The 17,478-nt window shown below is 38.9% G+C and overlaps 1 protein-coding gene across 1 annotated transcript in view; it reads right to left on the bottom strand.

The window, feature by feature from the left end:
* Nucleotides 1-17,478, bottom strand: part of LOC143111485 (phospholipid transfer protein-like) — a 104,871-nt gene that overhangs the window by 52,401 nt on the left and 34,992 nt on the right. The gene's annotated exons all lie outside the window — the stretch shown is intronic.

The following is a 17,478-nucleotide window of genomic DNA, read 5'->3' on the forward strand; positions in this document are numbered from 1 at the left end:
GGCCCTAGGAGGAAACTGAACATGGGTACCTCCTGCAACGCATGGGAATTGGTCTCCCATAGTATCAGCTGCATTGCTAATCACTACACCAGCATGCCTCAGAAGGGACAATGGCATCAGCAAGTCTTGGCAGATTGGAGGAGGGCAAAGTCCAAGACCATGAGTAGTGGAGATATCATGCCCTTCAGCCACCCCTCTGACTGAGAGTGAGATGTCGAACCCCTAGCACGTAGCCGTCCTACTGTATGTCCACTGGAGCCAATTCAAAGCAACCTCCTCCAAGTCATCTCCTACCATCATGCCAGCTATAACACATGTGAATAATGCTTCACTGGCTTCTGGTACATTTCCAACTGCATTTATAATGGCTGGGGTAACACCACTGCTTAAAAAGGCTTCCCTTGCTCCCACCCAAATAGAGAACTACCACCCACTTTCACTCCTCCCATTCCTTTCTTTTGTTGTCTGTGACGGGAGCCTTAATCAGCCAGAGCAGCCACTCGGTCCTTGGTACTCATCTTGCTTGACAAATGAACTGCTTTTCACATGGTCCACCACCGCATCCTAAAATCCATATTCTCAAACATAGGCATTACAGGCAAGGCAGACTACTGGTTTGAATCCTACCTCACTGGCTCATGGGACAAACTTTCACATCTTATCATCTTGCCACAGGGGTGCCCCAAAGCTCAGTGCTGGGGCCCCTTCTCCTTGCCGTGTATATCACCTTGTTGGGCCTGATTATCCACTTGCATGTAGGGCTGAACAATTTTGGAAAGAAATATCATTGCAACCCCCCCCTACGAGAGGCAGGCAAATTTCCAAAAATAAAACAAGAAACAAATTAATTGGACATCGGAGGAGCTTGCTGATATGGCCAGGGGCGTCACTAGACCTTATTCACTGGGGCACGTGCCTTAGTAAAAGTCTACAGTGCCCCAGTAAAATTCTAGCGCTGCTCTCGCTGGAAACGGCATTCATGAGCGCATCTCCGTGCCTGCTTTGATCATGGCTCGAGCCTGTCACTTACCAGCCAATAAAAATAAACAAGGAAAAAAAGAAAGGGGCCATAATAGCCAATCAGGAAATAGCACCTCTGTAGCTGGGTAAGATTGAACGCAACAACCAATGAAAATCGTTCACATGATTCTTCCGAGTGTTTCGTTGTACAGTGGAAACCGCTGGATCACTTTGAGCGCAGAGTAAGTCGTCCCCTGTTTTAATGCTAAGCTACAACAAATTCACAACTTGTTTAACAGAAAAAAGTTGATCGCTGTTAGAGAATGTAGCCCACATAATTAGCATCTGATTTTCAATGCTTAGCGTCATTGTAGCCTAAATTTAGCAACAGTTTACCGGCTTGTGCTCTCTCCCTCACACACACACTCACACCGTGTGTAGGCTGCATGCACACATGCGGAGAGTTAATAATGATTTAGCCTACTGTAAAGAGAGTCCTGTAAATAGCCTATACTGTTTGTGAAACTGTACTACTGTAAAACTAAACATAGCCTTCTGATAAACTATTCAGAGATGGACATCAGAAAATTCTTCCTGAACAGAGGCAGAGGGAGAGGAACAGTGAGGAGATGAGGAGGACGAGGGAGGTATGATAATTGCCCACATTAACGGCAACATTAACATTTATGTTGGTAGCCAGTGCTGTGATTTGATCTATGGTTTAATGGCAAACTTAAATAAGTTTGCTGCATTTGCAAATGTAGCCTATAATAATCTACACAGAATCAGAGTAGCCTACCCGTAGGCTAGCCATTTATTTCATATTGCGCGCACATTTTTTTTTATGTATTGGGAGTTGGGGGCCTGTGCCCCAGCAAAGCGTTAGGTCTAGAATCGCCCCTGGATATGGCGACGTCTTCGTCAAACGAAGAATATCAAGTCTGACACAGAGCTGGCCATATTTCTCCACGACAGGTAGCCTAGGCTAAACTTCATCTGCATCGCTAACTTCAGCTAAATATGTTACGTTGGTTAGAGAGGTTTTTTTTCACTGTTTCCGTAATATGTAGCATGGTTGGAGAAACGTTAAAGCAGCTGCAGGTCAACTAACGTTAGCTAAGTCTTCATTACATCTGGCAACCCAGAAGAGGCTCGCGTCTGGTAGTCTTGAGAACTTTCACCAGTGTTTTGATTTTGGCCTACAGAACGTTCGGTAACAATCCTACAAATCGCTCCTTTAAATATTTTTTATGTGCTTCATCACAGTAGTAGGCCTATATTTGCTGTAGTTCCAGCCTTGTAAACATGTAATAATTCTTATATGTTTCTATTTTGTTTCTATTTCATGTAGATACGGTCTTCTTTCATTAGTTACATGCAATGGAACGAAGCTGAAGTTGGCCGCACATTCAGAATGCAGTGTAGTCAAGTTTCCGTTCCACCTTAAATATTGCAATTTTCTACCGACAGGGGGCAGTGCTGACTGCAAATACGCGATGACACTGGCATTTGCCTAGTAGCAGACGAACATAGGCTACTCCTCACAGACGAATAAAAGCCTTTTTTTCTGGTGACTCCATTGTCGACCAATCTTTAAGTAAATGATACATGCTTTCTGTCAAATAAATCGGTTCATATTGCACTTGTTTTGGGGGGGCTTTTCTGTTTCTTCTTTACATGAGCTATATTTCATATTTTACAATTTATGCACTAGATTTGATACCCATTGCTCACACATGATTTGCCGTGAGATATTACACCACATCCCGATACAACAGTCTCTGAGCTTTCATTTGACACCATGTATGGCCAATTTCGTCGTGAAAATTCACCCTTTTATTACAATTGAAATTCCATGAGCTGTTTTTCATATTCCACAATGTATGCACTAGACTTGATACCTATTGCCCACACAACATTTGCCGTGAAATATTACACCACATCCCGATACTACCGTCTCACAGCGTTCATATGACACCCAGCATGCCAAACTTCGTCGTGGAAAATTGCCATTTTTGTTCCATTTAAATTACATGAACTATATTTCATATTCCACAGTATATGCACTAGATTTGATACCCATTGCCCATACATCATTTGCCGTGAAATATTACACCACATCCCGAAACTACAGTCTCTGAGCTTTCATATGACACCTTGCATGCCAAATTCCATCGTGGAAAATGGCCATTTTCCTTACATTTAAGTTACATGAGCTATATTTCATATTTTACAATTTATGCACTAGATTTGATACCCATTGCCCACACATCATTTGCCGTGAAAAATTACACCACATCCCGATACTACAGTCTCTGAGCTTTCATTTGACACCATGCATGGCCAATTTCGTAGTGGAAAATGGGCCTATTTCATAGATTTAATTTACATGAGCTATATTTCATATTCCACAATTTATGCACTAGATTTGATACCTATTGCTCACACATCATTTGCCGTGAGATATTACACCACATCCCGATACTACAGTCTCTGAGCTTTCATTTGACACCATGCATGGCCAATTTTGTCGTGGAAATTTACCCTTTTATTACAATTGAAATTACATGAGCTGTTTTTCATATTCCACAATGTATGCACTGGACTTGATACCTATTGCCCACACAACATTTGCCGTAAAATATTACACCACATCCCGATACTACCGTCTCACAGCGTTCATATGACACCCTGCATGCCAAACTTCGTCGTGGAAAATGGCCATTTTTCTTACATTTTAATTACATGAACTATATTTCATATTCCACAGTATATGCACTAGATTTGATACCTATGGCCCATACATCATTTGCCGTGAAATATTACACCACATCCCGAAACTACAGTCTCTGAGCTTTCATATGACACCTTGCAAGCCAAATTCCATCGTGGAAAATGGCCATTTTCCTTACATTTAAGTTACATGAGCTATATTTCATATTCCACAATTTATGCACTAGATTTGATACCTATTGCCCACACATCATTTGCCGTGAAATATTACACCACATCCCGATACTACAGTCTCTGAGCTTTCATTTGACACCATGCATGGCCAATTTTGTCGTGGAAATTTACCCTTTTATTACAATTGAAACTACATGAGCTGTTTTTCATATTCCACAAATATATGCACTAGATTTGATGCCTATTGCCCAAATATCATTTGCCGTAAAATATTACACCACATCCCGATACTACCGTCTCACAGCGTTCATATGACACCAAGCATGCCAAACTTCGTCGTGGAAAATGGCCATTTTTCTTACATTTAAATTACATGAACTATATTTCATATTCCACAGTATATGCACTAGATTTGATACCTATGGTCCATACATCATTTGCCGTGAAATATTACACCACATCCCGAGACTACAGTCTCTGAGCTTTCATATGACACCTTGCATGCCAAATTCCATCGTGGAAAATGGCCATTTTCCTTACATTTAAGTTACATGAGCTATATTTCATATTTTACAATTTATGCACTAGATTTGATACCCATTGCCCACACATCATTTGCCGTGAAAAATTACACCACATCCCGATACTACAGTCTCTGAGCTTTCATTTGACACCATGCATGGCCAATTTCGTAGTGGAAAATGGGCCTATTTCATAGATTTAATTTACATGAGCTATATTTCATATTCCACAATTTATGCACTAGATTTGATACCTATTGCTCACACATCATTTGCCGTGAGATATTACACCACATCCCGATACTACAGTCTCTGAGCTTTCATTTGACACCATGCATGGCCAATTTTGTCGTGGAAATTTACCCTTTTATTACAATTGAAATTACATGAGCTGTTTTTCATATTCCACAATGTATGCACTGGACTTGATACCTATTGCCCACACAACATTTGCCGTAAAATATTACACCACATCCCGATACTACCGTCTCACAGCGTTCATATGACACCCTGCATGCCAAACTTCGTCGTGGAAAATGGCCATTTTTCTTACATTTTAATTAAATGAACTATATTTCATATTCCACAGTATATGCACTAGATTTGATACCTATGGCCCATACATCATTTGCCGTGAAATATTACACCACATCCCAAAACTACAGTCTCTGTGCTTTCATATGACACCTTGCATGCCAAATTCCATCGTGGAAAATGGCCCTTTTTCATAGATTTAATTTACATGAGCCATATTTCATATTTTACAATTTATGCACTAGATTTGATACCTATGGCCCATACATCATTTGCCGTGAAATATTACACCACATCCCGATACTACAGTCTCTGAGCTTTCATTTGACACCATGCATGGCCAATTTCGTCGTGGAAAATGGGCATATTTCATAGATTTAATTTACATGAGCTATATTTCATATTCCACAGTTTATGCACTAGATTTGATACCTATTGCCCACACATCATTTGCCGTGAAATATTACACCACATCCCGATACTACAGTCTCTGAGCTTTCATATGACACCCTGCATGCCAACTTTCGTTGTGGAAAATGGCCATATTTTATAGATTTACTTATTTCATATTTTACCATTTGTGCACTTGATTTGATGCCTATTACCCAAACATCATTTGCCGTAAAATATTACACCACATCCCGAAACTACAGTCTCTGAGCTTTCATGTGACACCCTGCATGCCAACTTTCGTCGTGGAAAATGGCCATATTTTATAGATTTACTTATTTCATATTTTACCATTTGTGCACTTGATTTGATGCCTATTACCCAAACATCATTTGCCGTAAAATATTACACCACATCCCGAAACTACAGTCTCTGAGCTTTCATATGACACCCTGCATGCCAACTTTCGTCGTGGAAAATGGCCATATTTTATAGATTTACTTATTTCATATTTTACCATTTTTGCACTTGATTTGATGCCTATTGCCCAAACATCATTTGCCGTAAAATATTACGCCACATCCCGAAACTACAGTCTCTGAGCTTTCATATGACACCTTGCATGCCAAATTCCATCGTGGAAAATGGCCATTTTCCTTACATTTAAGTTACATGAGCTATATTTCAGAAAAAAAGAATAACTGCACAATGGATGTAATTACACGCTCCTCGTGATCATTGTCAGATTTCAACAGTTATGACTGACAGTAGAAGTGTGAAATAAGAGAGCAATTCTCATTTATGCTATACATGAGCACACATAGAATTTGTGAGATTTTTTAAGTAGTGCAAAGTCTGTTAAATCTGGATGTGCTGTATGTCACGCCAAATAGGGATCAAATCTGCATAAATCGTAAAACATGAAATATAGCTCATAGAATTTCAATTGTAATGAAATGGGGATTTTCCATGACAAAATTGGCCATGCATGGTGGCAAATGAAAGCTGAGAGACTGTAGTATCGGGATATGGTGTAATTGATGTATGGGCAATAGGTATCAAATCTAGTGAATAAATTGTAAAATATGAAATATAGCTCATATAAATTACATGTATGAAAAATGGCCATTTTCCACAATAGAATTTGGCATGCAGGGTGTCATATGAAAGCTCAAAGACTGTATCGGGATGAGGTGTAATATTTCAGGGCAAATGATGTGTGGGCAATAGGTATTAAGTATGGTAAAATATGAAATATAGCTCATGTAAATTAAATCTATGAAATATGTCCATTTTCCACAACGAAATTGGCCATGCATGGTGTCATATAAAAGCTCAGAGACTGCAGTATCGGGATGTGGTGTAATATTTCACGGCAAATTATGTTTGGGCCATAGGTATCAAATCTAGTGCATAAATTGTGGAATATGAAATATAGCTCATGTAAATTAAATCTATGAAAAAGGGCCATTTTCCACGATGGAATTTGGCATGCAGGGTGTAGGAACGCTGTGAGACATTAGTATCGGGATAGGGTGTAATGTTTCACGGCAAATGATGTGTGGGCAATAGGCATCAAATCATTTGTCAAATATGAAATATAGCTCATGTAACTTAAATGTAAGGAAAATGGCCATTTTCCACGACGAAATTTGGCATGCAGGGTGTCATAGGAACGCTGTGAGATGGTAGTATCGGGATGTGGTGTAATATTTTACGGCAAATGATGTTTGGGCAATAGGCATCATATCTAGTGCATACATTTGTGGAATATGAAAAACAGCTCATGTAATTTCAATTGTAATAAAAGGGTGAATTTCCACGACGAAATTGGCCATGCATGGTGTCAAATGAAAGCTCAGAGACTGTAGTTTCGGGATGTGGTGTAATATTTCACGGCAAATGATGTGTGGGCAATAGGTATCAAATCTAGTGCATAAATTGTAAAATATGAAATATAGCTCATTTAACTTAAATGTAAGGAAAATGGCCATTTTCCACGATGGAATTTGGCATGCAAGGTGTCATATGAAAGCTCAGAGACTGTAGTTTCGGGATAGGGTGTAATATTTCACGGCAAATGATGTGTGGGCAATAGGCATCAAATCTAGTGCATAATTTGTCAAATATGAAATATAGCTCATGTAAATTAAATCTATGAAAAAGGGTCATTTTCCACGATGGAATTTGGCATGCAGGGTGTCATAGGAACGCTGTGAGACGGTAGTATCGGGATAGGGTGTAATATTTCACGGCAAATGATGTGTGGGCAATAGGCATCAAATCTAGTGCATAATTTGTCAAATATGAAATATAGCTCATGTAACTTAAATGTAAGGAAAATGGCCATTTTCCACGACGAAATTTGGCATGCAGGGTGTCATAGGAACGATGTGAGATGGTAGTATCGGGATGTGGTGTAATATTTTACGGCAAATGATGTTTGGGCAATAGGCATCAAATCTAGTGCATACATTTGTGGAATATGAAAAACAGCTCATGTAATTTCAATTGTAATAAAAGGGTGAATTTCCACGACGAAATTGGCCATGCATGGTGTCAAATGAAAGCTCAGAGACTGTAGTTTCGGGATGTGGTGTAATATTTCACGGCAAATGATGTGTGGGCAATAGGTATCAAATCTAGTGCATAAATTGTAAAATATGAAATATAGCTCATTTAACTTAAATGTAAGGAAAATGGCCATTTTCCACGATGGAATTTGGCATGCAAGGTGTCATATGAAAGCTCAGAGACTGTAGTTTCGGGATAGGGTGTAATATTTCACGGCAAATGATGTGTGGGCAATAGGCATCAAATCTAGTGCATAATTTGTCAAATATGAAATATAGCTCATGTAAATTAAATCTATGAAAAAGGGTCATTTTCCACGATGGAATTTGGCATGCAGGGTGTCATAGGAACGCTGTGAGACGGTAGTATCGGGATAGGGTGTAATATTTCACGGCAAATGATGTGTGGGCAATAGGCATCAAATCTAGTGCATAATTTGTCAAATATGAAATATAGCTCATGTAACTTAAATGTAAGGAAAATGGCCATTTTCCACGACGAAATTTGGCATGCAGGGTGTCATAGGAACGATGTGAGATGGTAGTATCGGGATGTGGTGTAATATTTTACGGCAAATGATGTTTGGGCAATAGGCATCAAATCTAGTGCATACATTTGTGGAATATGAAAAACAGCTCATGTAATTTCAATTGTAATAAAAGGGTGAATTTCCACGACGAAATTGGCCACGCATGGTGTCAAATGAAAGCTCAGAGACTGTAGTTTCGGGATGTGGTGTAATATTTCACGGCAAATGATGTGTGGGCAATAGGTATCAAATCTAGTGCATAAATTGTAAAATATGAAATATAGCTCATTTAACTTAAATGTAAGGAAAATGGCCATTTTCCACGATGGAATTTGGCATGCAAGGTGTCATATGAAAGCACAGAGACTGTAGTTTCGGGATGTGGTGTAATATTTCACGGCAAATTATGTATGGGCCATAGGTATCAAATCTAGTGCATAAATTGTGGAATATGAAATATAGCTCATGTAAATTAAATCTATGAAAAAGGGCCATTTTCCACGATGGAATTTGGCATGCATGGTGTCATAGGAACGCTGTGAGACGGTAGTATCGGGATAGGGTGTAATATTTCACGGCAAATTATGTGTGGGCAATAGGCATCAAATCTAGTGCATAATTTGTCAAATATGAAATATAGCTCATGTAACTTAAATGTAAGGAAAATGGCCATTTTCCACGACGACATTTGGCATGTAGGGTGTCAAAGGAACGCTTTGAGATGGTAGTATCGGGATGTGGTGTAATATTTTACGGCAAATGATGTTTGGGCAATAGGCATCAAATCTAGTGCATACATTTGTGGAATATGAAAAACAGCTCATGTAATTTCAATTGTAATAAAAGGGTGAATTTCCACGACGAAATTGGCCATGCATGGTGTCAAATGAAAGCTCAGAGACTGTAGTTTCGGGATGTGGTGTAAAATTTCACGGCAAATGATGTGTGGGCAATAGGTATCAAATCTAGTGCATAAATTGTAAAATATGAAATATAGTTCATGTAATTTAAATGTAAGAAAAATGACCATTTTCCACGACGAAGTTTGGCATGCTGGGTGTCATATGAACGCTGTGAGACGGTAGTATCGGGATGTGGTGTAATATTTCACGGCAAATGTTGTGTGGGCAATAGGTATCAAGTCTAGTGCATACATTGTGGAATATGAAAAACAGCTCATGGAATTTCAATTGTAATAAAAGGGTGAATTTTCACGACGAAATTGGCCATACATGGTGTCAAATGAAAGCTCAGAGACTGTAGTATCGGGATGTGGTGTGATATCTCACGGCAAATCATGTGTGAGCAATGGGTATCAAATCTAGTGCATACATTGTAAAATATGAAATATAGCTCATGTAAAGTAAATCTATAAAATATGGTCATTTTCCACGATGGAATTTGGCATGCAAGGTGTCATATGAAAGCTCAGAGACTGTAGTTTCGGGATGTGGTGTAATATTTCACGGCAAATGATGTATGGACCATAGGTATCAAATCTAGTGCATATACTGTGGAATATGAAATATAGTTCATGTAATTTAAATGTAAGAAAAATGGCCATTTTCCACGATTAAGTTTGGCATGCTGGGTGTCATATGAACGCTGTGAGACGGTAGTATCGGGATGTGGTGTAATATTTTACGGCAAATGTTGTGTGGGCAATAGGTATCAAGTCCAGTGCATACATTGTGGAATATGAAAAACAGCTCATGTAATTTCAATTGTAATAAAAGGGTGAATTTCCACGACGAAATTGGCCACGCATGGTGTCAAATGAAAGCTCAGAGACTGTAGTTTCGGGATGTGGTGTAATATTTCACGGCAAATGATGTGTGGGCAATAGGCATCAAATCAAGTGCACAAATGGTAATATATGAAATATAGCTCATGTAAAGTAAATCTATAAAATATGGCCATTTTCCACAACGAAATTTGGCATGCAGGGTGTCATATGAAAGCTCAGAGACTGTAGTATCGGGATGTGGTGTAATATTTCACGGCAAATGATGTGTGGGCAATAGGTATCAAATCTAGTGCATAAATTGTGGAATATGAAATATAGCTCATGTAACTTAAATGTAAGGAAAATGGCCATTTTCCACGATGGAATTTGGCTTGCAAGGTGTCATATGAAAGCTCAGAGACTGTAGTTTCGGGATGTGGTGTAATACTTCACGGCAAATGATGTATGGGCCATAGGTATCAAATCTAGTGCATATACTGTGGAATATGAAATATAGTTCATGTAATTAAAATGTAAGAAAAATGGCCATTTTCCACGACGAAGTTTGGCATGCAGGGTGTCATATGAACGCTGTGAGACGGTAGTATCGGGATGTGGTGTAATATTTTACGGCAAATGTTGTGTGGGCAATAGGTATCAAGTCCAGTGCATACATTGTGGAATATGAAAAACAGCTCATGTAATTTCAATTGTAATAAAAGGGTAAATTTCCACGACGAAATTGGCCATGCATTGTGTCAAATGAAAGCTCAGAGACTGTAGTTTCGGGATGTGGTGTAATATTTCACGGCAAATGATGTGTGGGCAATAGGCATCAAATCAAGTGCACAAATGGTAATATATGAAATATAGCTCATGTAAAGTAAATCTATAAAATATGGCCATTTTCCACAACGAAATTTGGCATGCAGGGTGTCATATGAAAGCTCAGAGACTGCAGTATCGAGATGTGGTGTAATATTTCACGGCAAATGATGTATGGGCTATAGGTATCAAATCTAGTGCATCAATTGTGGAATATGAAATATAGCTCATGTAAATTAAATCTATGAAATATGGCCATTTTCCACGACGAAATTGGCCATGCATGGTGTCAAATGAAAGCACAGAGACTGTAGTTTCGGGATGTGGTGTAATATTTCACGGCAAATGATGTATGGACCATAGGTATCATATCTAGTGCATATACTGTGGAATATGAAATATAGTCATTTAAATGTAAAAAAAATGGGCATTTTCCACGACGAAATTTGGCATGCTGGGTGTCATATGAACGCTGTGAGACGGTAGTATCGGGATGTGGTGTAATATCTCACGGCAAATCATGTGTGAGCAATGGGTATCAAATCTAGTGCATAAATTGTAAAATATGAAATATAGCTCATGTAAAGAAAGAATAGAAAAGCCCCCACAAAACAAGTGCAATATGAACCGATTTATTTGACAGAAAGCATGTTGTATCATTTACTTAAAGATTGGTCGACAATGGAGTCACCAGAAAAAAGGCTTTTATTCGTCTGTGAGGAGTAGCCTATGTTCGTCTACTACTAGGCAAATGCCAGTGTCATCGCGTATTTGCAGTCAGCGCTGCCCCCTGTCGGTAGAAAATTGTAATATTTAAGGTGGAATCGAAACTTAACTACACCGCATTCTGAATGTGCGGCCAACTTCAGCTTCGTTGCAATGGACTAGTTGCATGAAAGGCTCTCGGTGAGCTCGTTTGTTTCCTGTGGAGCCAGGTGTGTTTGAACCTGCCGCTATTCTGAATGTAATTAGTGTCTACACGTCCTTCTTTATCGTAACATGCTAAATCACTAGGTGCAAACTGGGTCCGTGTAGACACTAATAAATACATAGGAAACAAACAAGCTCACTGAGAGCCTTTCGTGCAACTACAGTAGTCGATAGCAGAAAACTGACATGGCTTCTCCTCTCTCTCTCTCTCCACGCACACACACACACAAACTGCGGCCGAATGACAATTCAGCTTGGTGTTCACTAAAGGTTAGCATCAATCAACACCGCAGCGCAAATTAAGTTCAATACACATGCTTGCAAATTAACTAGTTTGTTCTTATTACAACAAAGTAAATCGCAGAGACAAAACTCTTTAAACAGGCAAAGTTATCAGCAGTTAGCAGCATGTAGTCTAAGAACCTTAGCTGGTAGAACAGCTGAGTTTTTGGTGGTTAGCTGGGTTTTTACTACTCGCGGATAACATTAGGCATTAATTCCTTAACTCCTTCCCATGCGTTGAGTGCCAAAAACGTAATATTACGTTTTTAGCTTTTTTTTTAAATTACGAAACTAGACACTCTAATACACCTTATATGTGATTTTGGGAACTCTGTGATGAATAGAAATGAACTATATGACGATCGTGAAACTCATGAAAACGGACAATCTGGACATTTTATCTGGACATATTATCATAACTCGGTTGCCGCTTTGGGTCGAATCAGTGACGCATGCACGTCAGGTCAAAACCAGGCCATTTTCGTGGGTCTATCACGAGGTGGCAGTCTCGCCAGGTCTCACTGATCACTTCCCGGAACGTTTACACGAGTAAGTAACAGGCAACACTTCATATTTCATGAAAGACGTTTATCTCCATTTCTAGAAAAAAACAGCGATTTTGATGAAAACTAGCCGCTGTTTAGCTTGGGATTTCTCAGGAACGGAGGCGTGTAGAAATACACGGTTTGCACGCACTGAGAGCTTAAAGTTTCACCTTTTAATCGAGCTATTGTACGTGTTCATAGCTATAACACAGAATATGCTGTGGCTGTACACAAATCATCAGCAATGGTCTAGATTGCTGGCACTCTAGGACAAAGCTCCCGAAAACAGCTTGGCATTCAATGAGTTAAATGTGACATGAAATGTTTGCGCCACCAACCCCCTTGGATATCGCAAATGCCCCCTCCGTCACTGCGCTCTAGTAAACCAGCACAGGTGAATGGCTGTTGTGCAGCCAAGTTTTTATAGTTTTACTAGTCAGCTGGAGAAGTTAACAAAGTTACCAGCGAGAGTTGCAGCAAAGGGAAATTAAGAGAAAGGAACTAGAGCCTGTTTTGCCTGTTGTTAATCCTCCACAACAAAAGCATTTGCATTGTGTACAGGGGGAACAAGCCACAACATAGTCAGATAATCTCCACCACATAGCAGATCTAACTTTACTTACTCCACTTAATTGGGAACGCATCTTGCGCACACAAGAGAGAAACAGAGTGGCAGATTCCAGCTGGCTTGCCATTGTATATCTCCTTTTTAATTTTAGAAAGAAGTTCCCACTACTGACCATTTTTAAACTCAGATTGGTGAGAGGGATCTTTAGCACACTGCAAAAACTGCTTATCTAACAAAATCTCACCAAGTGTTATTAATCTTATATCAAGATAAAAAAAAACTAGTTGGTATTGTTTTCAGTATAAAGAGACTTACCTAGCGCTTCCTTGTGAAAACATTTCACTTAATTTAAAAAAAGTTTGACTTGTTTTAAGACATCTCATCCTGAAAACAAGCAAATTTGGCTGCCAGTGCGTTAAGCAAATGTGTCTTAAAAACAAGCAAATTTGGCTGCCAGTGCGTTGAGCAAATTTGTCTTGATAAGACTCCTTAAAATAAGTCAAAATCTTCTTAAATTAAGTCAAAATGTTCTTTTGAGAGGGCGCTAGGTAAGTCTTTTCATACTAAAAACAATACCAAATAGATTTTTTAATCTTAATATAAGATTAATAACACTTGGTTAGATTTCATTTTTTGCAGTGCATAGGCTGCAATCAATGTGATTTGGAAACATAGACAAGAATATGAAGACTAGTCTACTACTTTGCCTTTGTAGAATGGAATTGGTGAGTCAAAAATTTGTTTTCCAAGCATTTAGATGAAGCACATGATATGCCAAGCCCAGTAAAATGTATTCCATTAAGATAGCAAACAGTTGCAAACAGAACCGCAATTCTGCTTAGGGCACCGAGATGGCCAGCAGAAAGGCAAGGCAGATTTATTTATATATTTTATATATATTTATACACATTTCATACAGCAAGGCAACCCAACGTCCTTCACAAAAAACAAATAAAACCATAGAAATATATAAAACCATAGAAATGTAATAGATTAAATTAAAAAGTGAATAAATAGATAAAAAATATATGCACATATATACCGTATTTCCGGACTATAAGTCGCTCCGGAGTATAAATCACATCAGTCAAAAAATGCGTCATGAAGAGGAAAAAAACATATAAGTCGCACCAGACTATAAGTCGCATTTATTTAGAAATGTATTTCACAAGAACAGACAGAGACTATGTAACTGGACACATAGAGGCAAAAAAGTTTTAGAATTCTACCGGGAATGTTGAATGCATCAAACATGTTTGATATTGATATTGTAACAGCAAAAAGATTAACTCCGACTGAGTTAAAACCGCTAAGATTGGCACCTTACACCTAACAATCTAGTTGACGGGAGCGGGCCGCGTTTCCAGTACAACTCCCATGATATCTGTCCGACTTTGGAAATTTAGTCACCGACTGTGAAAACAGACCAAAATCGTACAATGTAAGGCCGCCATTATACAACCCCTAAAACAGAAAAAGTTGGGACATTGTGTAAAATGTGAATAAAAACAGATTATTATAATCTGCAAATCTCTTAAACTCATATTTAGCTGCAAAAAGGACAAAGACAACATATCAAATGTTGAAAATGACAAATTTGACTATTTCATGGAAAATGTATGTTAATTTTGAATTTGATACCAGCAACATGTTTCAAAAAAAGTTGGGACGGGGGGTAAAAAAAATGCTGGAAAAGTTGTGTAATGGTAAAGAAAACAAAAGGAGGATTTTTTCACAACTGATTAGGGTAACTGGCAACAAGATTGGGTATGAAAAAGAGCATCCCAGAGAGGCAGGTTCTCTTAGAAGTAAAGATGTAGGGGCAGGCTTGGAATTTCACCATTTTAGGGGCAAGACCACTTGGCCTTCAGTTGGGCATATTTGGTGGGGGGCACAAAGGCCACATGTCAGGGCAGAAAATGAATTAAATGCCCGCACTCTGCTAAAACTCCCATATATTTATTGTGTTGCAACGTTTCGAACCGGCTGGGTCTTCTTCACATTTGCCTCAGGAAGACCCAGCCAGGTCGAAACGTTGCATCACGATAAATATATGGGAGTTTTAGCAGAGTGCGGGCATTTCATTCCTTTTCAGTTCTATTTCCATTTGCCCTGCACCTCACCGGTGGGGATGTGCACACTTCCACTACTTCACATGTCAGGGCACCCAGGCCAAACTTAACTGTACAGTAGTATACAGCAGGCTATAAAAATGATCAAAGTTGTATTTAGCCTATTCACAGCAGAAGACCTGCATCACTGTATGAAACATTAGAAAAACATGAAACATGACATATTACATAGAACTGTAAATCATCTGATCATCTAATATTTACAGATATCTAGGCTATATTTAACATTTATTTTATATTTGGCCTGTTATGAAATCATGTATTGTACAATTTAAGAAACTCAAATAGTCTAGATGCCTGCTTTTTGTGATCATTAAGGCTACTTTCAAACTCTTAGTCAGCTGTATATCCTCTGATTTTAATATTTACCGATATCTAAGCGATATTTGTAACATTTATTTTGTATTTGGCCTGTTATGAAATCATGTAGAAAAATGGAAACACATTGTAAAACTTAAATCCCAAATTTGTTGACATGCATGTCGAAATTTGCTGCAAATTCAAAACTGGATTACTCTGGAACGGCTAACTGTACATTAGGATGCGTTACACCTTTGTGTTCGGTAAGGTCTGCTGTTTATTTTGATATATGGTTTGTCATGTGTTGAATGAAGGGTTTGTGGAGTATTACACCGAGATGAATGGGTAGGGAGATGAATGGGTAGGGAGATGAATGGGTAGGGAGATAGGAGCAGAACCGTCATTATGCAGAATAATACAATTACATTTAATCATATTATTTACTTTTCTCGCGAACCGTTCACCACAGTAATTAGCGGCTAACCGTTCACCACAGCAATTAGCGGCTAACCGTTCACCACAGCAATTAGCGGCTAACCGTTCACCACAGCAATTAGCGGCTAACCGTTCACCACAGCAATTAGCGGCTAACATTGTTTAAAATCTGAGAAAAAGCTCTTTCATGTGATGTGATACTTGTGATGTCTGTATGATGAGTAGGCTACTTCAGGGGTAGTTCAACTGAGAAGAATGGGTGAATTTGGACGCACTTTCTTTCTTGCCGTGCGCTGTCACTTTCTCCACTGTGTAAAAGACTAAATGAATTTGCGCTGTGAATGCTAGGATTATTTTGACAGACCATTGGCTAATAAAATACACTATTAGTCAGACCCAAACCAGAACATTGAAAGAGGGGGGCACCAAGGCCACAGTGGCCTGTAAACCTCTGATTTTCAAAGGGGCATCACGGCCATTGCAAAGGGCAACGACGCCATGGCCGTCGTGGCTGCCGTGAAATTCCTACCCTGTGTAGGGGTATTCATCACTCTGTGTGCACAAATGATGAAACAATGTAATTTTAATGCTTCTTAACATGAAATTGTGAAGTATTTGGGGAGTTCATCATCTACCAGACATAATATTATTAAAACATTCAGAGAATCCAGAGAAATATTTGCAAACAAGGGAAATAGCTGAAAAACAAATGGGATGGCCATGTTCGTGGTCTTTTGGACCTCAGATGGCACTGCATCAACACCAGACTTGTTTCTAGACCTATCATTGTATGGGCTCAGGAAAACCTCTGATAACCATTGTCTATGTGCACAGTTTGATACTCAATTCAAAAACTGCAGCCAAAATTTGTAACAGCCAAAACTGTATTGAGACATGATACAGTAAATACCACCATCTTATCTGGGCCTGAGCTTGTTTAAAATGGACTGAGGTAACATGGAGAAAGGGTCAATTCTGAATGATGGATACAGGTTTTGAGCAACATATACTGCCATCGAGGCAATGTCTATTCCAGGGAAGACCTTGAATATTTCAGGAAAACAATGCCAAAATGAATTCAGCACATATTTTAATAATATTTTCTCCATAGAGGAAGAATCCTGGTGCTAAAATGGTCTGTCTGCAGTTCAGATTGGTCAAGTATGGTGCATAATGGAATGAAAAACATGACTAAGAATACCCCATACTGTTGAGCAACTGTAATCCTGTATCAGGGAGTAATGGGACAACATATCATTCTAAAAACTCTAGCAAATGGTCTCCTCAGTTTCTAAATGAAGAGGTGAAGCAGCACAGTGG

This window comes from Alosa pseudoharengus, unplaced genomic scaffold (genome assembly GCF_046254945.1).
Source record: "Alosa pseudoharengus isolate Yale_2024_CS ecotype anadromous, Long Island Sound unplaced genomic scaffold, YU_APseudo_1.1 YU_APseudo_1.1_scf_8, whole genome shotgun sequence".
In the NCBI taxonomy this organism is placed as follows: Eukaryota; Metazoa; Chordata; class Actinopteri; order Clupeiformes; family Clupeidae; genus Alosa; species Alosa pseudoharengus.